At 37.6% G+C, this 26,806-nt stretch overlaps 1 long non-coding RNA gene and 1 other non-coding gene across 3 annotated transcripts in view; both read left to right on the top strand.

The window, feature by feature from the left end:
* The window catches only part of LOC137861204 (uncharacterized), a 185,047-nt gene that overhangs the window by 125,872 nt on the left and 32,369 nt on the right, over nucleotides 1-26,806 (top strand). The window contains exon 1 of one of the 2 annotated variants that reach the window (XR_011099465.1): nucleotides 10,105-10,246. The exons of the other annotated variant lie outside the window; for it this stretch is intronic. This is a non-coding gene — a long non-coding RNA (uncharacterized lncRNA). Of the gene's footprint in view, nucleotides 1-10,104; nucleotides 10,247-26,806 lie in introns of those variants that run through there. 2 annotated transcript variants of the gene reach the window in all.
* Nucleotides 13,040-13,113, top strand: TRNAN-GUU (transfer RNA asparagine (anticodon GUU)). Its single transcript has one exon. It is a non-coding gene; the product is annotated as a tRNA-Asn (tRNA).

Consider the following 26,806-nt stretch of genomic DNA (forward strand, 5'->3'; position numbering starts at 1 on the left):
CAGAAATAAATCAAACAAGCAACATACAGGCAAGATATCTTGTACAGATATTCTTCACTCAAAACCCTAACTTAGGTAAGGTTATTTGTTTATTAATCAACTCCTAAAACATGCTTGCAAGCTTTTATTTTTAATTGAATTCATTATTACATTGCAAGGTAGCCAGTTTTAAAATAAGGTGCTTATTAAATCTGGTAAGCATTGCATTGTTGAGAGAAATGGTCGTGTAAGCAAGATGTGTTTAGCAAGGCTTTTAGGGAGTACAAATGGGAACCTCTTAGAGGCTTGGTGTGATTTATACATGGAGTAGTAGATGCAGAGAAAACTGCCACCAACAGCCTTTCCACTGCATCTTTCTTTCTTGATTCTTCTTGACACAAGACAGGAAACTTTCAGCTGGAATTTCCATGTCTGGGTGTCTAAATCTGGATGCTTGAATAGCCTGATGTCTCAAAGGAGAGCACAATTGTGCAGGGTTGCCTTTGTCTTCATTAGATTGGGTCAGGAAGATATTTTCAGGTAACAAAACACAGCACAACGGTATTTGAGAAGGGGCCATCTTTCACAAGCTTGGGAGAAAATCAGCTGAATTCTAAACTGGAAAATTACTATCCATATTTTATTAGCTGAAGTAATGAAGGAGAAGAGAGATTTAGATAGTACTGTCTAAATCCCGAGGTAATTTATCCACTGGTTAACAATGTTCAGTAGAAGAGACTTCTAGTAAGAATGTAAATCAGAGGAGAGCTAAGAGAGAAAAGCTGCAAATCTTATATAATAAGATTGCTGAATAAGAGTTACAAATGTTTTAGCATAAGTACAAAATTATTGGAATAAGTGAGACGTGGCTGAATGAGAAAAGTGATTGGGGATTTAAAACATCAAGAGTTTACTGAAAGGACGTACAAAATGAACGAAGAGACATGGGAGTACTATTGGTAAGGGATTATGGAGGCTTGCAGAGAGATGATGTATGTATTTAGATGATATGGCAGAGACTTTGCGCTGAGGTTAAGAGCACTAAAAGTAGACAGATGGTTTTAGTGTTTTTCACACTAGTCTCCAGTGAGTAAAAGTCAGGAAATGGTTTTATAAATACGATTAAAAGGTGAATGCATTAACTACTGATCGATACCATGCATGCTTATAAAGGACTAAATTCTAACATGGTTATGCCCTTGTATTGTCTGTTCAGCGGGAAAAGCTTCAGAGTCAAATGCCACGTAGGAATTGAAATAGATAAAACATACCACAAATTTTCAGATGTATATTGAATATTATCTTTATCTGCTTGCTTACGAAAACATCAATACACAATACTAAAGCACTTAGTTCCAAACCTGTAGCAAGCCATAAAATGGTAGTAAATGACAGACTTGGATTAGGGAAAAGACAGACAAATCATGAATGTTTCTAAGTTTTCAGGCCATTCCTGCTAATATTCATGAACTCATTTTTCCTGGTAAGTAGTTTGTCAAGAGTTCTTGTAACATCTTAGTTTTTGAGTCTGGCAGACACTTAAGATAATGTTAATGTCAAGGATAGTAGCTTGCCTTCATGTTACTTAGTCTATCACTTGCTGGAGAAGTCATCTCTTTAAGTCATCTCAGTAAGAAGTTTAATTAGCTTCTGTCTTGTAGTTCATTTGCTTGATTTTATTAGGGTTCTTTTCATTGAGTTCAGCTGTTAAAAACAGGATTATAATGTGTGTGTATACACATAATACACAAATTTTAATATATTAAAAATAGGTTGTCTATTATACATGTATATATAAATACATATCATAAACTCTGTTTTTTGGAAATGATAATTTAAGCCATGAGAAGGCCTGGACCAGTTGTAGCTGTTCTAAAGAATTCACAGGCTCAGTTCATTTTTCCAATGTAAGGTGGGTCTTTTACCCAACATAGTCTGGGTAACAGCTAGTGATGCTCACATCCCAGTCCATGAAATCCTAAGGAAATTCCTATGGTTCTTCCAGATTATCTCTCTAATAAAAAAAATGGGGAAAAAGAGCTATTTCAGCAATGGACCAATGGTTTAAGATAAACATACTCCCTTCTGAAAAGTAGTCAGTGGAAGAAATTAAGGTTACTATGTTACAGGGAGATTTTGATAAAACCTTATTACTGTCTCAGCTCTGTATCTGTTTCAGAGACACTAATGGCCCATCTGGATCACAGCTTTATAAACAAGCTTCCTAACAATTAAATACTGCAACCTCAGAGAGTGAAGTTACAGCCCACATGTTTTTATTTATTTAAGTATCAGGCAAGAAGCTTGCTAATATAGAGAGAAATGAACATAGGTATGTATGTATGTATAGATGTTTGTATATTGAACCACTAAGTAACTGCTAGCAAAGTATTTCCCTAAATAACTGTATTTTTTCATACATAAAGTCTGAGACAAGTTTTAAAGTCAGACATCCACCTTGGCATTTGTGTAAGAATTATGATGAAGCTGATTGCAGTAATAAAGGAAGCATTTAAACTGTTTGTGCTCAGAGCATACAGAACCAATTTGGTGCAAAATACAAATTATGCTGCTTAATAGGGCTTACTGGGCTTCGAGGCCCAGCTGTGTGCCCAGCCATCCTGTATCCCATTGCAATGGGATGATTATGATACAAAACTTTTCACCATGTGCTGCTTATATTTTCCTGATTCAGGTTGGTTTTCTAAAGATGTAATTGTACTGTCACTCACAAAACAAATGGTTTCATTGGCATGGTGATGGCAATGCTAAACTTCTTTGAGTGCTTGAATTATCCAACATTAATGTATTTTCATGTGACTAACATCCTCATTTTTGCTTCCAAATCTTATTTAATAAGAGACAATGAAAACTGCAGCAGGTTTGTTGAATTGATTTGGTTCCCATATGTGAGAAAAAGCTATTAAATACAGCCATGGTCAGTTAGCTGGTGTAAAACTATAGTATTTAGTTCAATCCAATAATATTACAAATATTTGGACACACTCTGTGGGTATTACAAAACTACAATTGCAAGCTTGCAGACCAGGTTATAGAATGTTCCAAAGGATTTGGGGGATTGTAGTGTTTTATTTGTAAAAGACACTTCACAGTCCTGCATTCCCAGCTGATACAAAGCAGTGTAAAGTGACAGTGATTTGAGTGAACTGCAGCTGCACCCCTAGTTCTCTTACACAACATATGGCAAATCTGTAGTATGTCCTGGCTGCTATTAATTTCAGGGAAGCTCTATCAGTTTTGTTTGTCTCAGAATAAAGCCTATCACTTCTTTATTTCCCATTTTTGTTTTTCATTCCCATTTAATTTCTGTCATTTGTCCTGCCAGTTCAGCCATGGAACTCTTATATTAATTCAATAGCAGTTGGTTTAGAGAAGTTGGAAACTCCCTGTTCCTGAACCTTTTTTTTTTTTTTTTTTTTTTTCCCAGACATGAAACATCTCTTTCCCTTTCTCCTTTTCTGTTTTATCTTTGTTATAAACTGATTCATATCAAATGATTGCCCAATCCATCTGTCCACTGGACTCTTTTATAATCTCAGAGAGATTTGCCACCAGGTTAGCTCCATGTTCCAGATACTTCATTGTCTGGCTTTGGCAATTAATCTCTCTAAGCACTAACTTTTTTATTGCTTTTCTGTATGGCTCATTTTCTCTAACATGCATCAAATTGTTGCATTTTTCCATGTTTAAAGAAATAAAAACCTGACAGTGGCCTTTTAAGAACTATAAATATTGATGTTCTCTTGTTTCCTTCCCGTAGACATTGACTTATGTGATAACTCATACCAAAAGTCTGTGCAAATACCCATTCTGTCATCCAAAGAATTTTTAAAGGTGGTGACAAAGGAATTTTTTAAATGGAGATGGCAAGCCTAAGAAAGTCAAATCTTACTGGCAACCTTAGAATTTTCTTTTCTTTTTTTATTTTTATTTTTTATTTTTTATTTTTACAGGATCCCATCATTTAAACAAAAACCTTAAAGTAGGTTTTCTGTAGCTATGACAAGTGCATTGTGATTTCTTATTCTGTATTTTCATAGATGAAAATGTTATATAAAACAGGCAATTAACCCTTTCCAGTTTAATCAGTATGTGTGATTGATCACTGTCATCCAACCGTCATTTTCAGGTTTTACCAGGTGTTGCTGTAGCTTGCTTCAGTTTACCTACCACATAATTTTATTATTAAAAAAAAAAAATATTTAGGAAATGTTTTATAGATTTCCACCTCAGTTTTGTATTTCTACTGTGACATATAGCCTGATATCTTTCTAAGTTGAGAAAAGTGGTGTTATTGCTTGGGACTCATGTAGCTTTCTATTGCCTCAAAAGAGAAGCAGCATGTAACTCCTATTTAAAGATGATACTTGTATTTCTGTGTGAACTCTAAAACCAGCATTTCAGGCTTATACCTCTGCCTAGATTATTTTATCTTTGTATTCATAAAAGTAAAATGGGCTGAAGTGTTACCATGGTAAAAGAGGAATGAAACAAAATGGATCAACATGGTGGATGCAACCTTGTTTCATTCTTTATTATATGAACTGAAATCTTCTTAGGTACTCAGGGTAAATGAATGTGAGATTAAAGTCAGTGATTAGAAACAGTTTGAGGTAGGATTAGTATTTTAGTTTTGTATCTTTTTCCTTAGTCTAAATAATAGACCAACATAGCCCAGCTTAATCACTGTGCTTAGATGGAGTTTTCTTATTCTGTATGTTTCTTTATTCTCTGTTGCTGAATGACAGAAAATCCGACACTCTCATCATTTGGAATTGCCTGAAGGAGCACGGTTGTTGCATATGTGTGTTATGAGGCTGTGGGGAGCTCCCAGTGTGTGGCTGTAGTTGGCCTGTCCTGGCTGCCACAGGGGAAATCTCCCTACTGTCCAGCCCATTGCTTGCTAAGCACCAAAATGTCTGTGGGACCTTCTGAGGGAAGGTTATTCATGTCTCCATGAATAATGGAAATTTGTCATTTATTACCTTTTTTTTTTTTCTTTTAATCACTTGTCCGTATGTCTCCTTGGAGGTAACATAAGAATTTTGGAAGTTTAGAACAACATTAAAATAAGGAGTTTTTTATTACATATTTGTATATGAGGTGATTTAGAGGATAGTGGATGAATTGGTATGGTAACTTCTGCTGGTAGTTGATGCATTCATATTTAAAGCAGTGACACATTTTTCAGTCTGCTGTTAAGTTTAAATACGAAAAAAGCTCTGTGCATATTTAATTATATGATACTGAACATCTCAAGTAGAAATACAAGGTATTTGAAACTGGAGAGGACAGTTCAGTTCATCACCTTGTGAGTACTGCAAGCTGTTATTTTGCAGTCTTTTTTTTTTTTTTTTTTCTTTCCACAATTTTTGAGGAAATAGTTAAAGGTTTTACTTTTGCTAAAATGAACAAATTTGGAGAACATATTTTCATATCTTCATGAAAGTGAACTTTTCCTTTACCAGAAACCAGGATTTACTATAGCCTTGTCCAAGTCAGATGCTGGTGTAATCTCATCGCTTGCTAGGAGTGCATGAGTGGGATTGTGAGAATCCCACATGTAATTATTTGATGACAGTTTGAGGTTAGAGTTTTTAAAGTCAAATCTGAAATGAGCAAAATTCTGAGTTTAGTGCCCAAATTCCTTATAGCTTGATACTTTTTAATATAGGCTTTTGTCTCAGACCAAGGAAACAATATCATTAACCAAGTTAATAGCTTCTACCAACTGCAAAAAATGTGCCATGCAGTGGTAAACAACCTATTGTTTACTCTGTGTGTTTGCCTCTTGGTTATACTTTTTATTTATCAGTGAGAGGCTGGTGGCTTTAATGAACTAATAATCTTAAAATGAATGCATCTTTAATTCTATATATGGTGAGGCTATGTTATTGTTATTTAAAGCACAGAATTTCTGAAGTTGGAAAGCCAGAGACAAAACAGGGCAAACATATTTCAGCTGTCTTCTGAAACGGAGCTTCCTGACACCATGTCTTTATGTAGCATATTAAACTTCAGTTCAGTGAACCATGGGTCAAACACATGCAGTAAAGAACAGTTTTTATGGCCTCTTTGGCTTTTGAAATGCTTTTTTTTTTTTTTTCCTTCTTGTACTGTATATATGAAAGTCACTTGATTTACAATACAGTATTTGGATTAAAAACAATATTCCTGGTAGCTTTTCTCTTTTATAATGCTGAAATTGGAAGGTAATATACATAGACATTTAAAAGCCAGAAAGTAAGAGCAGATTCACCTTCCGCTCTCCTTTGGAACTGTAACTCCCCACATGTTTTAGGTAGATCATTTTTGGTTTTGGTGAAATGTTTTTGGTGAGTTTGCATTCATAGGTTTCGATTGCCTTACCAAGTGCTAAAATTCCTTTTCAATACAGATGCTTTTCATATGCACTAAATTCAATTATTGGCTTAAAAATATTTCCTTTCAGAATTGTTTCCCATTTGAATTGGTTTATATCATTTGGAAGGAAGGCCTGGGGAATCTCTCCTATGAAAACAGAGAGAGCTGGGGGTGTTCGGCTCTGGGACGACCTCACAGTGGCCTGCCAGTGCCTGAAGAGGCCTGCAGGAAAGCCTGGGAGGGCCTCTTTGTCACAGGATGTAGGTTTAGATCAGACATTAGGTAGAAATTCTTCACTATGAAGGAGTGAGGCCCTGGTCCAGGCTGCTCCATCCCTGGCAGTGCCCAAGGCCAAGCTGGGTGGGATTTGGGCAGCCTGGGCTGGGGGCGGGGGGGCTGGAGGAGTTTTGAGGTCCCTTCTGACCCAAATCAGTCTGTGAGGTCAGTCTGTGTCTACAGAGTGGGCCTCATATACAACCTGAAATGTACTTCTTCAGGGCACTTCTGTAAAGATAATTATGCTGTGCAACTTTAATTTCATTGCTTCAATATCTCTAAAATCTGTCCCTTTACACACTTTCATTGGCACATCTGAAAGAAAGTTTTTAAAATTGCGCATGGATCTTTATATGAAAAGCAATCAATCATATTAAAAAAAAAAAAGCAAATCAAGTATAAAATCCTTGAAAACTAATTAGAGAAGCATAACACTTGAGATGGGGGGAATATTGGGGCACAAAGATGTTTCAGCACTTTAGCTATGAGAATGGCCCCATATAGTTTCTTGTTTTTTTTGTACCCCAAACATTCTTCCAATTCTCCCTTCCCATTTAATACTGGCACTTATTCTTAGCAGTGTATTTATTTTTTTTTTATTATTTTTTTTTCCCATTAAAACATCCAGACTTAAAAATAAAAATATGAAAAGCATGGAGTGAGTAGGTGGAAATCCTTTGTTGCTGAGCCAAATTGAAAGATGGACATTCTGTAATTTTCTGACACAGTGGGAGCTCTGCACAGGGGGAAAAAATAGCTCTTGAAGCTACATTTCCCTTTATCAGCTTGTGTGCTGTGAGTGTGCTTTCTAGTTAAAACTTTTAAGTGACTTTAATTATGGAAACTAAGAAGGACTGCTGCAGAAATTATTCCCACGCAAGGTAAAAGGTCATTAAAAGTTTGGACTATCAAGCTAATTTGTGAACAATACTGTGCATGAAGTGTTCTAACAGCGGTAATTACATTGCAAGATCTCCTTGTTGCTGCAGCGTTTTCCTACCCCTTTGTCCAGCTCCTGGCAGAGTGTACTGTTCAAACTTTTGCAAAATAAATAACAAGTGGTCATTATCACAGTTTAGTAATTGCATGGCTGCTATATAAAACACGGATGTGTGGTGTAGTAAAACCAGGAATAGGTATGACTGGTCAGAATTCCATTAGATTTGCCTTAAATCTTGAGTTGAGTTCTGTGGTAGAGAAACGTCACAAGGAGAGGTTTGCTATCTTTGCTGCTTGCGTGCATTAGCAAATGCTGACGTGCCTGCAAGTCTCAGCTTTGACCAAGCTTTAACCTTTAGCTACAACTTGGTAAATAACGTACATCTTGCTCGTTTTCTATCACCACAAATCTAAAATTAAAACAATTGATGAAAATTAAATAGAAAACCCTGGCCTGTAGAAGAGCGTTATTTGACTTTATAATCATTGCAGATGCCTGACGTTACGTTCAGCATCAGAAGGCAGGCACTTACACAAGTGTAGCTTCCAAGGTCTGGTGGCAAAAGTTATGGACAAGTAAGAACCGCAGTGGCACATGTGATGCCTTTGAGCAAAGTAGTTTGGTGTACCTGAGCTTTGCTTGTACAACCCTGTTATGACTTGTTCAAGCAACCGGCAAGGCTGTGAGCTGGCATTGAGATATAAGAAGAAGCCTTTATTTAAAACCACTGCCGAGCATGTAGGTGTTGACTGGATTTTTGTGCATCATCTTTAGCATCTGTTTCCAGAGACAAAACCCACCTCCCCCACTGGGTGCAGCACTGAGAATAGTGGTGCAGCTGAAACAATAATAGCATCAATTAGTCATATACTAAAAATAAATTCAGTATGACCTTATTCAGCTCATCTTGGTGATTTGAAGATGCATCTTTCAGGCAGAGGGGGAAAAATACAGAAGATAAGATTTACTGTTACCTTCCAAATTCAACGTGTTGTTTGGGCTGTGGTTGCAGATCTGTCACGATGTTGGTATTGCAGCCCTACACTAATTGCATTCACTAACTTTTCTAACAATTTAATTTTAATCACAATTAAGTGAAGTCTAATATATGCTTCTGATATATTCAGAGGTTTAGCAGAGCAAAAGAGGAAATTGAGACTTGAATGAGGATGACAGTTTTATGTCAAAATTCTGATATAAAGAGATGAAGTCCCTTCTCAATATATTATATATGCCCAAGCCATCAGGATGGAATTGAGATACAGCTGCACTGGTCTGATGCCTGGAGCTAGCTGGAAGGCCATTCCCAGAATGTGCTGTCTAATGGCAGACCAAAATCTGTCTTAAACTACTATTGTACGTGGAAGAATTATTTTTATTTATTTATATTTTTTGGAGGGTGGTGGTGAGAACACGTATTCTGTCAGCAAGAGCATGTTTTTAATACTTTTTTTCTTGGTGTGTGTAGACAATAAAGACATTTTTGATAGGAAAACACAAAATACCTCACCCTATAAATTTCCACATTGTTGTTACAACATATTCTTCTTCAATATGAATACAGAAAACCCTTTAGATATCTGACACTACAATTTAGATATCTGACTCAATATCTGACTCTGTTGACATGCTTCCATTACAAATGTCACCTATGTCACCAAAACCTAGACAGATTTTTCATCTTTGTCACCAAAATTCTTTCCTTTTAGGCTCTCATTTCCTTAGGCTCTCATTAGTAAATCATCAGGGGCCAGGAAAAGATGAAATGCATGACAAGGGCTCCAAATTAACTTTGATTTGTTTCTGGGTAGAAAGTTGTGAACAAAACTTTATGAATATATTGTTTTCTAAACAAGACTCAATTCAGTATAACAAAACAATAAAATCTTTACTGTGTGTGTGTATCTATACTGGAACGTGAAAATAGATCACGCATACATTGCTGTGAGTAAATGTATTTTAAGATCAGGACACTTAATGTAGTCAGAAGGCTGCAAGTTGAACTTTCACTGGATAAAACAGATTTTTGTACTAAAATATCTCTTTGTGGAACACACATGATGCTATGAGATTTTGGTGATTCAGAAACCTGGCCTTAGTTAAGTTGACAAACATCTTACTGAGCAACTGCAAGGTTGAAGAGGATAATTTCGTATCAGAAATGTGCACTAGTGTTTCTGGGATTCCCTTTTTCTATGTTATAGAATGGAATTGTACAGAGAGCTGATATTGTGTGTTCTGTTTTTATGGGATGTGGAAAACTTTGCTTTCAAAACTTAGTCATATGAAATATTCCCCTTTCAAGACAATAAGATATTGTTATGAAGAAACTTTTGTGGAATAATATTCCAAGCAACTAAAGCAATGCACATTCTTACTTTAAAATAAATAAATAGAAATCCAGCTTCTCTGATGTCCGTGAAAAATAACGGAAGCCTCTTTTGTTAATTTAGAAATAAACAAGTTTTACGATATCTAGAATATTATTTTAAAATTCTAATGACCTATAATTGATCTGCTATAAGTCCAGATGAATAGGGCACACATCGTGTTTTCCAGCTACAGGAACTGGACTTCATCATTTTCAAACAGCTTCCTTTAGTCTGGAGCAAGGAGGAGAAATAAGGGAGCTCTTCGTGTTCCTTCATGTTGCTGCTTGAAATTCAGGTTGGTTTGTAGACATGTTATTTCATCTTTCTTTCAACCTGTGCAGGTTTGTAACTTTATCTCACTTCATGCAGAGGTAAATGTTATCGCTCATACAGCGCTGTGTAAACTAAGTGTGCAGGCTGATAACGCATTGTGCCTCACTGCAGCCTCTGCACGTCTATAAGGACTAGCAGCATCTCCGTGCCTGTGTGAGTAGCACCTCTTCAAACCAGGGATGGATTTTGAAGATGTGACATATTTTGGCATGAAAGGAACAAAATGCAGTGAAAGTCTTGCTAACATAAGACAGTAAAATAAACTGAAGTCACTGAAGTACAAAATCATGTTGGAGAGCCTAATTTCATTCCACGAAAGGGTGTGTCTAAGCGTTGGTACTAGTTAGCCTTCCTAAAATGCCTGTTGTTGTTGGTGGTGTTTTTTTTTTTTTTCCCCTTTATTTCTAAACCTATGTATAACCCTCATATATCTCCATGTGAGGAGATGGTGGGCCACGTTGCTTCCCACCTCCCTGTAAGCACATTTTTTCAGCCTTTTTAGTGGCAAAATAACAAAATTTGGTTTTCAGTACAGAGCTGTTGCCTTACCTCAGTGGATTTTTTTTAATTAAACAAAAGTTATTATCTAGATGAATAGCTAGGTCATAGAACACTTATAGATGTACATATTTTCTTTTCAAAGGGTTTAGGGCTGTGTATGTTTTGTTGTGCTATGGCATAAAATGCTTCTACTAAGTATTTGGAGCCCATTTTACCAACTTATTTTATATGTATGTATATTAAAGTAGTCGAGTAAATTCCAGCTTTGAGCACCAATGTGATGTTGGAAGCAAGATTTTTTTAATGTAATTGTGACAGTTTGGAGTTGAAACCAGCAAAGACCTTACAAGTGACTGAAGGAAACCTGGTTCAAAAGCTTATTTTTCCATCATGTAGGTAAACACTTAATCCTTTGAATTTAAGATTTCATGGCGTGTTTTCAAGGTATAAACTCATGAGGCTTATTTCAAACCATGCTGTTCTTAGCAATGCCTTCAGCATTGAGAAGGAAGCCAGCGGTGGCTGTGCAAGGTGCTAGGCAGCAGACTGACAGGAGGAATGGCAGCAGCTGGGCCGGGGGAGAAGGGGCTGCCTCGTCATTTTACAAGGAACCTTATTTGACATTGATAGGACTATGGAAAAATAAAAATAAAAATCAAGAGTGTGTAACTTAAAGCTTAAATTGAGATCTCTTTCCAGAAAACTGAAGGAAATTTTTCTTCAACAAAAAAATATTATTTATGAAGATATTCTTGCCGAAGATAGGAAGGGGAACAAATTTGCATTTAGATTGAGATATGCTGAGGAAGAAAACAGAGCAAACCTGCAAGCCTTCCTTTCCTGTGTGAAGAGCTCTGCAATAGAGAAGTAGTGGCAGTGTTTGACGAGCCGGGGTCTGCTCTTTGCTCACGCTATGGTGGAGAGTGAGGCAGCTGAGGGAGGTATCATTTTTAAGCACATTAGGGGAAGGCTGTCTGCTGCCAGATGATGGCTCAGCACCGCTTCCCGTGGGCCCCCTCCTGTACGGGACCTCAGTCCCGCTCGCGGTACAGCCCAGACCCCAGTGTCACATGGGGACAGTGGTGTCACGCTGCCACATCTCTGCCAGCAAAGCAGTGGCCATCCCCAGGGGACCAGGAGAATGCATTTGTTTGTGATGAAAACCATGTTTTTTCCCTGCTCTGTTTGAATTCAGTTTTGTTTTCCTGAGATCCTGAACTGTACAAATATTCAGAGATGCATCAAAGCTTTCAGAGATTGTTTTCAGTTTTAAAATTTTATTTATTTCCTCAGATCTCTATTTATTTCTCTCAGATCTCAGAGCAAACCAACAGTGTTGTCAGAGTCTGCATCTTTCTCTTCATTTTTTAAATATAGAGTAGACTCCATATTTTATTATTTCTCTATTTAGAGTAATAAAACACAGCCTTTTGGAATAATTGAGGATGAATACAAAAACAATTGAAAAAAAAAAAAGCACAACAATATAAATGTAAATCAGGCACATTTTTATTTTTCAGAGCTGTGTTAGGCCTCCATTAGCTGGTCCATTGTGGTAATCCTTCTCAAATTGTTTAATTTTCTTTTCTAAATCCATGGTTTCATTGATCTGCATCTTTATCCTCCACAAAGTTTCTTTAGTGATGATCCCATGAATAAAAGCTAATATCCCAGAGATTTCTCTCTCTAGTGGAGTAAACATCTAAGCTGTGTGTGGGGGGGGAGAAGCTGGTTTTCAGTTCTTTTCTTGAGCTTCTTACATTTAAGCTGATTCTTATAAATATATATACAGTTTCTACAGTTTCTCTATATGCATGTTTCTGAAATATGCAATGGGAAAGTTAACTCTCAGTCCTTCTTCACTGAATGATACTGATGATATACAGTCACTGCAAAATAAATTAACTTTGCTAGCCAAACTTCATGCTGATAAACTTCTTATCAGTTATGTCAAGGTGTTAGGTGTTACTAGGTCACAATTCCTGAAAGTCAAGAAAGGAAAAACTGGAGATAATTTACTTTTTTTTTTTTTTTTTTTTTTTTTTTTTTTTTTGTGGGTGTGTATATTGGTGTCGTTCTTTCATCACATTGCGTGGTATTGCAGAGTCACAGAGTCACTGAGTGATTCAGGCAGTGTTGGTCAGAAGGGAGCTGGTATAATGTCCAAAAATCACTCCAAAGAGCTCCAAATATGTAATATACATCTAGATAACTTGCTCATTATTTGTTTTGAACAAATCCAGAAAAAACACCTGTCTCTGTGGCGCAATCGGTTAGCGCGTTCGGCTGTTAACCGAAAGGTTGGTGGTTCGAGCCCACCCAGGGACGGGGAATATCAAATCTCTTCATGTTTTGAGAGAGACACGGATGTACTGGAGCAAGCCCAGCACAGGGCCATCAAACAGGGCCTACAGCCTTCAGCTGCAGGGAGAAGCTGCTGGAGCCTGGGCTGCTGGGCCTGGAGAGGAGGTGCCTCAGAACTGGGGGACCTCCCACAAGGACAGGGCCAAGCTGGAGAAAGCCTAGCACCAGGAGCCTGGCCCTGGGCACAAACTGGAGCCCGAGAGGCTCCCTCTGGCCCCCAGGAAACACTTCTGTGCAGTGTGGGTGCCAGAGGCTGGCCCGGGTACCACAAGGTGCTGGGGTATCCTTGGGGACTTCCAGGAAGCTGTCAGGACATGGGGCAGGGCTGGGCCTCATGACCTCCAGAGATCCCTTCCAACCTATACGATGCTGTGATACAGCGATTACTGAAAACTTAATTATTTTGATTTTTTTTTAAATTATTTCTCCCTAAAGTATTACTAAAAAAAAAAAAAAGCTTTAGAAATCAGTAAAAATGAAAATAATTTGGTTTTATATTAGAGAAGTCTGGCAGGTCAGACATCAGTGAAATAATCTTTTAAAGAAATTTATGAAAAACACTCTGGACAATACTTCTACAGTACACTTTATAAGGAGAATGAGGGGCAATGAAAAGAGTGAAGAAATCTATTTCATGTTCTGTGTCAAACTTTTTAATACATTTTTCGTTCTCCAGTCCCTTTCAGATGAATGTTTTTGCTTTCTTAAGTAAATCCTGACCCCTCTTTTGTGCCTGGAGAAGGTTTTAATTAAAGCTGACCAGGGAAAGGACCATTATTCCAGGTTGAAGCAGTCAGTGAGGGTTTCCTGGAAGCAAAACTCCTTTGTTCACAAAGCTCTGTTCTATAGCTGCTTTTTGAACATGACTGAAGAAAATTGGAAGGGCAATATCAGTACATCTCTGTGGATCAACCCATGAGTCTTCTTGTAAAGAAGTTAATATAACAGTACAGATGTTAAAATATGGCACGTGGTTGGCAAGATTTCTCTTTCCTGGTGTATCTCATCATTCACTGTGCTTCTTAAACTTCCACCATTATTACTGCTAGAGCAGCAAATCCATCATTAAAAAGATGTGTGCACTTAAATATATTCTTTTCTTCTGTGTAATACGTGTTTCACGCCTTCAACTGCAGACAGGGTAATTTGTTCCCCCCCAATTCTGTTTCCTCACACAATTATATAAATCCCTCTAAGTAAGGGGGGAGCAGGAGCAAAAAAAAAAAAAAAAAAAAAAAAGTAAAAGCGGCAGGAGCAACAAGCAATACATTTTGGCTGAAGTTTGGCATCATTTCAAAGACAGAATTGTGAGCTACAAATGCCACAAAGATTGAGTTGAAATTTCAAGCAGTTGCAGAGATGCTGGCATTTTGGAAGGCATCAGCAATTTTTGAAGAAAGGAAAATTGAGTTACAGGTGGCATGTATTGAAATATAATAAGCAAGGAGAGAGCGAGATTACTGAGGAGTTATGCAGGAAAATTGAAAACTATGAAATCTATAGAAAATCTAACATTGCATTCACTGTGGAGAGAATGTTTCAGGTTAGAGTGAATGGGATGGAATTGTATGTAAGACAACGTGCGTGGCTGTCAACAGGGAAGAAGGATTTGTTGAGCACCTGTGGGAAACGAATTGCAGTGATCTGGTTGAAAGAGGCTGAAATCATTTTTTTGCAGGTGCTCACATCTTAAGTTTGCTTCCTTTAATTTTAGATATTTCTTAATTTAGCTGGCTCATGCTTTCGATCTGTTTTTGATGCAAATATTGGATCATACATCAGGCATGCTTTCAGGCATTAAACTATACCAGCTTGAATGCTTTGTGAGGAGTTAAGAGTCACTTTATCTTTTGATCCATGCTCACAGGGCAGGATCCTGCAGCTGACTGCAAGCAATGCTATAAGTAGGTAATAGCAGCCAAGAAAATGCACACATGCACACACAGTCAGTCTCCTAGGTAGGAAGACTCCAGGTTCTGCCAGGATGTACTTCCCCTTCCCTTTTTATTTTTTGTTAACAGTAATACTTAAATCTCTGGACAGCTTACAAAGGAGTTGAGACATAATTATTCTCTTTTTACACTCCCTAAGAACGTGCTTTAGAAGAAAGCATTTTCCTCTGCAGTGAGTCATGTGAGAAGCTGGACAAAGGAGTCAGCCTTTTTAAATCCAAGCATTCCACAGCTGTGGAATTATTTTTAATCTTAAAATTGTTTTATATTTGAAAAAAATGCCTATTTATACGCACACATATGTCTATGTGTATGTATGTATATATGTAACAAAATTAAAATGCTGATGCTAGACAAACTATTTCTGGAATCTATTGCTGAGGACAACTTTCATATCTCCCAAGTTTAAGAAGAAAAATATTTGAGTACCTTTAGACTTTCCTGATTATTGTAAATTTGTTTCCTCGCCCCATTATTGATTTTTTTTTTTTATTATTATTACTATTTTCTGACATTCTTGCAAGAAATTTAAGATCAGCAGTATTTTAGGTACCAGTTCTTCTATATGTAGTATGAATAATGGACCAAGTGAGATATGCCTACTCTTGTTGCTTTTATTGTTTTGTGTCTTGCAAGAAATCAAATATTTCTGGGGCTCAGCCAAAGCAGATGCAGGTAGAGGTGATGAGATGGATCGATTGAATATATCTCTAATAGTAACTGCAGATTTCCAAAACCATTGCATTTGTCTGAAATCAGCTAGCTACCAATCTAGAAACAGTTGAATGTACTCCTGCAGTCCTTCCCAAGCAATTGGCCCATACTGTCCCTCCAAAACATCTTGGATCTGTGGTTTGTTTGTTTGTTTGTTTGTTTTACTAAATTTGCCTTCAGGCTACTAGGACTTGCTCTGTATTTTAAGTCATAGCACTCCTTGTAGTGCCTGCACAATATCTAATGTGTAGTGAATGTAGGGGCTTGGTCTATCCTCCTGACCTGACACTGCACAGAGCGCAGCTCTGGCTGTGGTCAGACTTCCTTGGGGACACCCTCAAATGCCACACATGGTGCCTGAGTGCTTTAACAGCTAAAGGAGGAGTGAGAACACAAAACTAATCAAAATACCCTGGATGCACCCTGCAGGGCCTGGAGACAAGCCACACATGTTTTGGTCTCTCCCAGTGTGCTTGCAGCAGCGCATCTGTATATCTAAGCAGAGGACAAAGTGTTGGAGTTGTAGCTCAGCTCTAATTGCATATTGCTGCTGGTAAATTCTGTACAGTTTAATGCGAAATTGAATGTACTTTGGGCCCTGCTGGGTGAGTTAAGCAGATGTTTATCGTGTTGCTTTAACAAGCAGGTTAATATTTCTTGTCAATACGTAATCATTCCTATGCATCAAAGAGTATTTCAACAAGTTTGTGTATAAATCAAGACTCTTCCAAATCTTGAATCTTCAGGGGGTGTTTTAGTTATCATTAAATTATTTCTTACAAGGGAAACATCTTGAGGATACTGTCAACATTTACAGTTATCTTTTGCTGCCTCATTGCTTTTTTCATTTTGAATAATGATAATTTCTGCTATAACTTAAAGTTGACACTCCATTTTCATAATATTTCATTGGGTATTTTAGACAGCTTTATTGCAGTTATTTTTGCTTCTGTCCTGAGAGAATTAATTCAATCTATTGTCACACACCAGTTCCACACCATTAGTAAACTCTTTATCAGGTTTGTAATCCAACATGCTTCTCTTCCATATATCACTTGCCTCTTTCCATTGGGCAATAAAAAGGAACATCTGACTGATACGTCCTATCTATACTACGTGAGTTACTGCTCTGTTGCTCAGAGCAAGTGGTCACTTCTCGCTGTCCTGATGCCCTTCAACTAAATTGGGGTGCAGAAGGCACTGGCAGAGCTGAACTTGAATACAAGGCTGAGGAATTTATGGTGGATGTGCCTAATTATAGGGAACAGTGGAAGAATTTGAAGAAGACAGTGGTGTATCAGATTGATGGGCAGGGGAGGTCATTTTAATAGCTGCATTTTGGGTAGACTAGAGATCAGTAGTATTTAAGAGCAAGTGAGGACCCAGAGGAAGAGACTGTGTTGATGTAGCTAGAAATGTATTAGGGTGATGAATGCTTTCTACTACAGTATTCTCTATAAGATGGTATCCTGCTTTAAATAACATGGCAAGATTGCCAAAATATAAGATTTCCAATTCAAGAGAAAATTTTATTTCACTCAAGCTCAGCAGAGGTCCATTTAGAAGATCCTTATAAAATGGATTTTTTTTTTTTTTTTCTTTTTAGGACTGCTGATTCATGGTGTGTTCAGGAAGGATGGAACTTAGCAGCTTAGGGGGGAGTTTGACTTCTCGTCTTATTGAGAAGGACATTTGAGGCTGATGGCTGCATTTGGCTTTGTCATGTACCTAGTTTTGAGTGATGCCCTCCACAGCTTATGAACTCCTTTTTCCATACCTATTTTCCTATTTCTGAGTGAAATGCCTCAAGCCAGTGAAGCTTGGAGCTGATTCCAGAATTTACCACCTCTGAAATCTGTCTCCAAGGCTCCGAAAGCCTTAGTCAAAGCCAGGGCCTTGGGACTTCTAGGAACCCAGCTTCAAAACAAGATGGCTGCAATTCCAGGTTTAGTGAATTGCAAGTTTTGAGTTATTTGCTGAGATATGTCTGGGCAGTCATAGTCTTGACATTGCTGCTTTGTACTACACTTTACTGCTGTAATTTGCTTTGAGATGTATATGCTTTTCTAGAACCAGATTAGATACCAACAGTGTCTGCCTTTGTCAGTCATCTGTGTATAAGTACTACAAAACAAAGTAAATTAATCAGAGTTGTAGTCCCTAGTAAGCAAACAGATTCCTATATACTTATACACAAATAGTTTGATACCTCCAGCTAGGAATATCTTCAGACTTTAAAATTCTTTTTCCATGCTGCATGCTAAATTGCAAATCAAAGGCACTGCCCCATTGTCATATATAAAGACATCTCCCCCTTTCTAGTGCCTTGAACCAAATAGTGCACACGGACTAAAACTTGGTTCAATCGACCAGGCATAAAACTGAAAATAATTTTCAACCAAATGCAGTCAAGGGTGAAGTTTGTCAGATGTAACACTTCTGAGTCCAAACTTTTCTCTGTAATGTTCCACTCCTGAGTGCAATCTGCAGTAAAATATAATGAGATGTCAGTTTTACCCACTCCATGCAAACTAATGAAAGATATTAAAGATGTAGCTTGGTTAATACAATGGTTTCTGTTTTACATTTCCCTAAACCCTTGTCCATCTTGCTTATTTGCTTTCCAGCTAAATGCTGTAAATGAAAGCAATAATGACTGATGAGAGTAAACACACTTTGCAATATGGAAAGCAAACACCGACAAATTGGAGCAGTATAGCAGCAATAAAGGTCATTTGTTCTCTAGAGATTGTAAAAAAGACAGTTACCTTTAGTGAACCCCAAAGTGCCTTATTTTGATTACTGTTAACAAGTGAAACAAAATTCTTCCTGTTCCAAGTTCATGGTGCAAGATGCTGCTGAAATATAACTGAGGAAAACAAAGTCAGAGACAGGTCCTGAACCATCAGTGACAAATAAAATGAGTAAATTACTGTTAGGACTGGCATGGAAAATATCATCTATTTCCCTTTTATATACTAGAAATAAGTTTGTGTTTGAATATTTCCTCTGTCTTCTAAATACTTTTCTTGGACACGTAGATGGGGATATTCAGAAATGGTTTTGGAGAATTCCATTATTTTTTTTTTGGGGTGGGGGGGGGGGCTATGGAGTGGGGGGAGGGGGGGGAGAATTCCCATTTGAGCTGACCTCCTGGGAGATCATTAGATAATTGTCGAGTTGAGAGCTAAAATTGGAGGAATAAATTGGTTCCTTCAGGTTCATCTAGATTTGTTTAATAGGTTCAGGATCTATTTGCCTACTTGTTATTAATTCTTGAAGGTGCAGATAGTTTTGCAAATATTGAATTATATATGATACAGAAGCATCCTAACTTTGAAATGTCCAAGAGACCTAATCTGGATATGTGTAAAGCAACTTGTTCTAGAAAACACTTTTTTCATACGGCTTTTGACAAGCACCTGGACAATCAAAAATGGCTGAAAGAAATATGTTACAGGGTCGGTGCTTTTTGTTGCAGCGTACCATTTTTTGCACAACATACCTTCGCACCTAGATAAAATATTATTTTCATATCCTCTATACATGCTAAATTAATAACTCATCTAGATTTTAAGTGGATTTTTTCAAATTTTTTTTAGGACTGAAATAAATATGTTTACTTGTAGAAATATTAAAATAAGGAAAATATTCTCATTTAATTTTAGTCATGTTGATATTAAAGGCAAATGTGTTGGCATAGATCTAAGGAAGGACTTACAGGAGGAAATAATCGCAGTTCTGTATCATTACTCTTGACTGTATCAGGGAAAATGAAACTATTTTAACAGGAATTCTGTAATGAAACTAAAAAGAGAATTCTTGGGAAATATTTCCTAAAAAAATGTATACCTGCCTACTCTTAAATTGCTTTTTTTTTTTTTTTTTTTTTTTTTGTTGAAACCATATTTAAGAGTTTAATACACAAATACATAAGTAGAGCTATGTAATTTAATCATTTCTAGGAAAATATCTTGAAAGAGTTTTGTCTGAATTCAATATTCACAGCTCCAAGAGGGGCAAACACAATTTCTTAGGACAGTGTCACTGCTATAGTCAAGGAACAAATGCAGGCAGATAACAGGCAGCATTATCTGGAAGGTCAGGAACAAATTAAATAAAAGATTGGAGCTGTCACTGTTGCATGTTGTTATGTAGAAGAGATAGGGGTGTATAAAAATATTGCATTGATATAAGGACATTATTGCCACTGGTTGTAGCTGTGATTTACATGCTGATGGTGATATTTTTGGTTCTTGTAGTATGTAAATGATTTTCATAACAAATCTGCTTAGCAAGGTAAAAGTATTTCTTAAATGTCTTTTAGCATACATGACCTCCCCAGTTACAGTGGCATTGTATTGGTATCATGCACTGCAGATACTCCTCAAAGCAGTTTGTTTTACCACTGTGGCCAAGAAGAGCGTGTTGTGAGGAAGCCAAGTAAGCAGCAGGAGCCATGGCAATTCAGTGAAACAATTCTGTTTCTTATTGTTTTGATACTGCTTTACGTGTTGAACCATAATGCATGCTCTGCCCAAATCTGGAGTTGGTTGCTCTGATGTTTTCTACAGTTTTCAATGTTCATTCTTAAAGAGTTTGCTACTCAAATGCAGAATATCAGAAAATACTCCATCCTGTGAGGGGGAAAAAGAAGTCACTATAGTGTTCTAAATACAATGAAACATTTTACAAAACAAAACAAAACAAAAATGAGGAATGGATTAATACCCATGTTTAAATATGAATTGTTTAATATTTGGTAGAAGTGTTCTTTAATTTCACATAAAAAAATAAACCACTTGTTTTCTGATTCCTTTTTTTTTATTATTATTTATATTTTTAGATATAAAAAAAAAAGGCAATTGGAGGGAAGCTACCATTTTGCACCAAATGTTTTCAGACAAAACCAGAGTAATTTCAAACACATCCGAGGCTTTCTAGGAAGACACTGTTCTTTAAACTAGATCGCTCTTCCATTTAAGGAGAAAAGTGGATTAGTCCCTAGGGTAGAAAAAAATAGAGGCTTGAAAAAAATCTGATATTAGAGTGAGACTTTTCACTATGCAATTTTTTTTTAGAACTTAAAGTACAGTTTTCTCTGGTAGTGGGATGCCTTGACTGGAGCAGTCTTTTGACTGCATTAGTGAATTACTTCTTAAGGTGCTTGGAGCTTAGCTACTTGGAAACTGCTGGTCAAAATTCTTTAATGTACATATACTTATATATTATTTTATTACTCCCAATTTGGTGATTTATTATAAAATTTAATTTCACTATCCTATTTTCAGTATATACTTTTGTATTCCATTTGTTTTCCTCACTCATTATTTTTCAACTTATTTCTTTTAGTAAACTGAAAACTAAACCAAAACCAGATACTAATTTGCTGTTTTTAGGCAGACATCCAATTAAGAGTCCATGCTTTCTAATGGTCAATAACTATAAGACAAAAATCATAGGTAATGAACCAAAACTTAATTATTCCTAATAACTGGTATTTGGTTTTGTTGTTTCATTATTTGAAATGCAAGTTAAAGTATATAATCTCAAAAATGAATGACATTTCAGAGAGTTTCCACTGTCTCTGGAGAAGATGGATGTAGGCTGGCTGAGGTTAGAGCTACTTGGTGCTCACAGAGGGAAATGGGGGTGGTTTGTGACCATGTGCTAGTCAGGCTGGTATGTCCTTATGGCAACAATAACAGCACGGAGGCACCTCTGCTGTCCCAGTGTCAATAAAATAAGACTGTCCTGCCTTATGGCAAAAGATCTAGGTCTCGTATGGTGTCATTAGTTCAAGGGTATCCACGTGCTCTTAGATGTGAATGTGAATGTGATGGAGATAAGGAGTTAGGGAATCACACGTTAGATGGTGAAACCAGTAACTCTGCCTTTGAGGGGATTAATGAGATTTGTTCTGTGAAAGAACTTTCTATATTGTCATCTGAACTGTGGAAATCTGGATATTTTCTTTGTTTCAAATCAATGACGTTTTATGGAAGAAATACGTCTGAATATGTGTGTATATATATGCATGATTATGCAAAAGAAAACTAAATTACAGCTTACAGCTGCACAAACTGCTACAATGGAAGGATCAAAAAGCGGTGATATGGTTTCAGAAAGAACTTGCTGTAATAAAATATGAATAGAAAAATCAATATGCAATATGCAGGTTTTATGGGAATTGGTTTTACAATGGGTTTAGAGAGATTAGTGCAATCTGGACAGTGTTGACTGTAGTGTCTGTTTTGTGGGATGAGGAAAGACATTTACTAAATTTACTACAGACAAAGATTTCATAACAGTTACAACACTAAAACTGAGCCACTTGCGATGCCTGTGGGTATGTGCCATGCACATCCCATATGAAGGAACATGATGGACATCCTGTGGCTGGTGATGCTTCCAGTCCTCCCATGCAGGCTTTCCAGCTCGTGTCCTTTAGCAGAAAGCTCTGCAAGGTGAATTTCACTTCTCTGCATTGCCAAAGAACTCAGTTTGTCCAATTTTTCTACTATTTCTTCCAGATATCCCCTGTAGCCATATCAGTTTGGGTTTCTTAGTGGGAGCACTCTTGCATCTCTGGCTGCATCTGCGCTCTTGAAGGTTGTTGAAGAGGCAGTGAGAGGGACAGCATGTGAAGGATTTATATAAAAGAGCATTGACACCCTTTAATTTATTACAACAAGCAGCTTTAATAACGGTGTAGGTATCAGAAGCTGAACTGAAGCCTTCATAAGAAGTACAGAGATGAAATGTAATAGGCTGTATACATGGTTGAAATATCATTGCTACTTAAAGTACAGCACTTACCCTCAGAGTGCTCTCTAATCCATTTTAAATTGAATATGAATAGTTCAGTGATAATGCCATCTTTTTTTTTTTTTTTTTTTTTTTTCTTCATCAGTGTGTTGTTTTTCTAAAACAATCATGGATCTTAAAAGCTCCACGTTTCTGCCTCAGCCTGTTCCGACATGGTTTTGTATTTGCTGTGCATATCTATTTGCTAGCAACATATTTTAGACTTTGTAACAGCACAGGGGTTGATATATTGAATAAACATTTCAGTCTGGGGCTTACCAGGAGGTATAGAAAGGGCTTCAGCCTTGCCATTCGCTCCCATTTTCATCTACCTGCTGCAAGCAGGTGCCAAGGGGGATGCATCCCAGGGGACAGACTCTACCTGGACCCACCTGAGTGCTGGGGCTAGGTCCTGTGAGTGATGCATCCACTCCTAACACAACCTGTTGGGTTCATTTAATTAAGTCCACCCCAGAAAATTCAAAACAAGATGTTAAAATGCCACAGCAGGGAGAAAGGAAAAGACCAGGGTAAAGCTGATACTGCAAGCCTTGCAATGCAACAGTTGATGCCCCTTGAAAAGGCTTGCCTGTTATTAATTTATGCTTGAATGTTACTGGTTGCACCAAGAGAAGAAAACCTTTGGCCCCTGTTGGTGGCCCAAGTGTGCATGCGCACACAAAAAAGTGAGTGGCAGACTGCCATTTTACTACCATTAAAAAGAATCTCAGTATTTTCTCACACCAAGGTAAGCACGGTACTATTTTTTAAAGGGTTCTCAAAGTCAGAAGGAGTTTATGGAAGGAAAAGGGGGATAAAGGTTATTTACTCCAAAATTTACTCATGCAAAAAGAGACATTGTTTTTCATGCCATTGTATTTTTAATAATTATTAGAGAGGTTGGTTTTCATTTTGTCAGCAGAGGCAAAAAAAAAAAAAAAAGTGGTTGTAAAACTCTTACATCAGTGATGCCTTTGATGGAAACAAGCTAGTAAATGAAACAGAAATTCTACTTCTGGGAATGCTCTTGTGCAAGCAGTGCCACATCCTTTTCATTTTTTGGAAGTGTGTCTTTATCCATCCCTGTGAAATGCCCAGGGTTGCCGAGATTTATTAGCAAGGTGAGCTGGCTCCTGTCATGTGAAATGTTATTAATGGCTTTGTGACAATTCACATAAATTGCATCATGTGAACTTCCATTATCATGCTTATCTGTAACCTCCTAAAAATGTCAAGGTTGTTAGTTATTTATATTCTTCCTCTTATTTCAGTGACCTCAAATTATATCATTGCTTTTCATTTCACAACTGTTTTTGCCCTTCACCATAGTTTCTATTATTTTATTTGTCATGGAAGTCAAGCAGATTAGTAAAGCAATATTCTCAGCCAGCCTTAAAGCCTGGTCAGGTTTCAACTGCTTGTCTCTCTGTAAACCAGCTGTACATTTAAAACAGCTCCTGTAAAGCAGCTTACATACCTGTGTTTACAGCTTTTGGACAGCTTAGCCCAGCAGAATTCATTTCATACTGTTGACATTGAACAGGCAGAGCAAGAGCCAGAAGAGAATGGGATCTAAAAATAAGGCTCTGGCGAGGTACCTGCCCACAGAAGGTGCTCAGTGGCTTTCACTGAACTGGTTTCAGAGCATCTGAACAATTGCTGCAAACACAATGCAGTGAGGACAAAATGTGGATGCAGATCTTCATTTATTAAGGTCTTGAGTGAGCAGTACTGAAAGTAAATGTGAGCCGGATTCCTTTTACATGAGAAGGAAACGTGCCCTCAGGGACAGCGAGAATGGCAACCTGGACAGTGGCTTGATGGGTATGAACGATTTGAGTCATCGTGCGTGTGGTAGCAGCTATCACACAGTCATCATTCAGGATGCCAAAGGAATGGCCTTGTTTAACAACTTTGCCTTGAATCGTATTTAATCAATTCTGGTCTTTTCCCATGCATAATTTATATGGCAAATAATTTTTGCATGGCTAACAAGTAAATGGTGCTATGGATCAAATAAAGTATTAAAGATGAATACTAATCAAATAGTGAACACTGCAACAAGTTTTTATCAGTGCTGGAGGATGGTGGATACTGGAGTAGATTTATGGCTGCTTGATGTCCTGACAGCAGGACAAACAAAGTGCATATATGACCTGAGGAAACTGTAATAATGCCTAAATATTTGTAGTCCTTGACTGTGTATACTTTGGTAATAATTTTATGTGAGTCACCTGCAAGTGTAGTGTGACATACATAAACGTTCACGGTATTGGGACATTGTTCTTAATGTTTTCCAAATAAATGCTGGAAGGTATAAAATTCACTCCATCCTTAGACAGCATTCCTTTAAAGAAAATTTTGAAAGAAAAATGAAGTAGACAAGTTTCTCAAAGTCATTCCCCAGGGAAACGCTCAGGAGCGTTAAGCTGTGCAAAGCAAGCCCAGCTAGAGTGGTTCCTTACACCTGTTTCTGAAAGTATTTCTGCTGTAACACTTCTCAGCAGCAGAGGTACTGCTAACAGCACATTTAAATTCAGTACTGTTAAGATTGGCTGCATTTGGTTGGGATATTGATTCTGGTACCCCAAGGGCTTTGAGGAGCAAAATATTTCGGAATGAGGGAAAGCTGGAATAGTGACAAGTGCTTCCTTCCAAAGGAAAGTAAGCCCAGTCCTGGCTGAATCTTGGCTGAATCTTGTGCTTGCACTTCAGGCTTTTGTGACGTGAATATCCAAGGTAAGCCGAAATTAGATGGGAATGAAGTTTCAGACATAACATTCTTGACTATCTCTTCTGAGAGCTTTGGCAGGAGCAGCGCCCTTCTTTTCCTCCTCCATGCCTCATTTTGGGGTGGGGGATCACCAGTCCCCTCCCCACCTGCCCATTTCCCCTGGCACCTGGCTATCTCGTGCCTCTTGTGCCATTGTGGGACATGCAATGTGGGCTCCCCTTCCTTCTCCTCATTCACTTCTGATTTATCTGAGAACCAAACCGCAGTTAAGTGCAGGCAGTGGCCAAAGTGTGCCAAAACTTTACAGACCTTGCCCTGCTCCTGCCCCCCCGGGCTGCCGAGAAGCAGCGTGGCCAACACACGAGCGAGCCAGCAGGCACAGCACCTGGCGCACCCCAGGCTGTCAGGGGGACAAAAGGATCTTCCCCAGCATCCCCAAAAGCTGACCAGCAAGGTGTCCGCAGCAGGGCCCCAAGCTGCACCACGCTCCCGTCGTGGCTGGCACTGTACAAACACAAAAAGAGAAAACGGCTCCTGCTCTGCAGAGGCGGTAGCCAAAATAAAGCAGATAAGAAACAAGAATGAGAAAGGAGAGAGGTGAAATGTTTTGACCAATTCAAAACAGGTGCTTGGCAAAGCAAATACAGAACTCAAGGTTTCAAGCTGTGTTGTATAGACCATGTTATTTTTCCTATTTTTTCCTGTTGATAACACTAACAAATACTTAGGAAAACAAGTTACATTATTTAAAATTAAAAAAAAAAAAAAAGGCAGAGAAAAAAGAGGCTTTATTTGGTCTTGCTTCTAAGATATAAAATTGAGGAATTGTTCTAATCTTATTAAAAATGTTTGGACTTTTAATAAGAACTTTTTTTTTTTTTAAATTTTCCTAAGAGAATGTGACAGTGCGTCCCAAGAAGTTGGTGAAATAAGTAGCCAATCTCCAGGAAAGACACAACTCTCAATGGACTTGTACTGCCTAACTAGATGAATGCTTCTGCTGGTTGCAGAGTTTCCCAAACTTGAGTTGATGACTTTTTTCTACAGCTTTTTACAAGTAATCTTTAAGAATCTAAGGCTAAGATTGGGATGTATTCAATAATCTCATGAATGATAATATGTAATGTCTCTATTAAATTCAAATAATTTAGTACAATTTAAGTAAAAATAGAATTAATTCTGAGATAATATTGTCTAAATTTCAAAAATAGAAGTAATAATTTTTAGTGTGGACTTGCTAAGGCATGGAGAATTCATTTTTTTGATATCTGGCATCTCAAGATATTCAGCTGAATAGTTAAAGCAAACACACTGGCAAAGTTACAGAGTTCAGCTTTGGGCCCCTTGCACCAGTGACAGGCTTTTCAGCTGTTCTAAGAGAAGGCTGATGCTTGTGCTTCTTATCCAAGGTTAACTCCTGTCCCCTCCTTGGAGAGGCCACAGAATGATA

Source organism: Anas acuta, chromosome 9, assembly GCF_963932015.1.
Source record: "Anas acuta chromosome 9, bAnaAcu1.1, whole genome shotgun sequence".
In the NCBI taxonomy this organism is placed as follows: domain Eukaryota; kingdom Metazoa; phylum Chordata; class Aves; order Anseriformes; family Anatidae; genus Anas; species Anas acuta.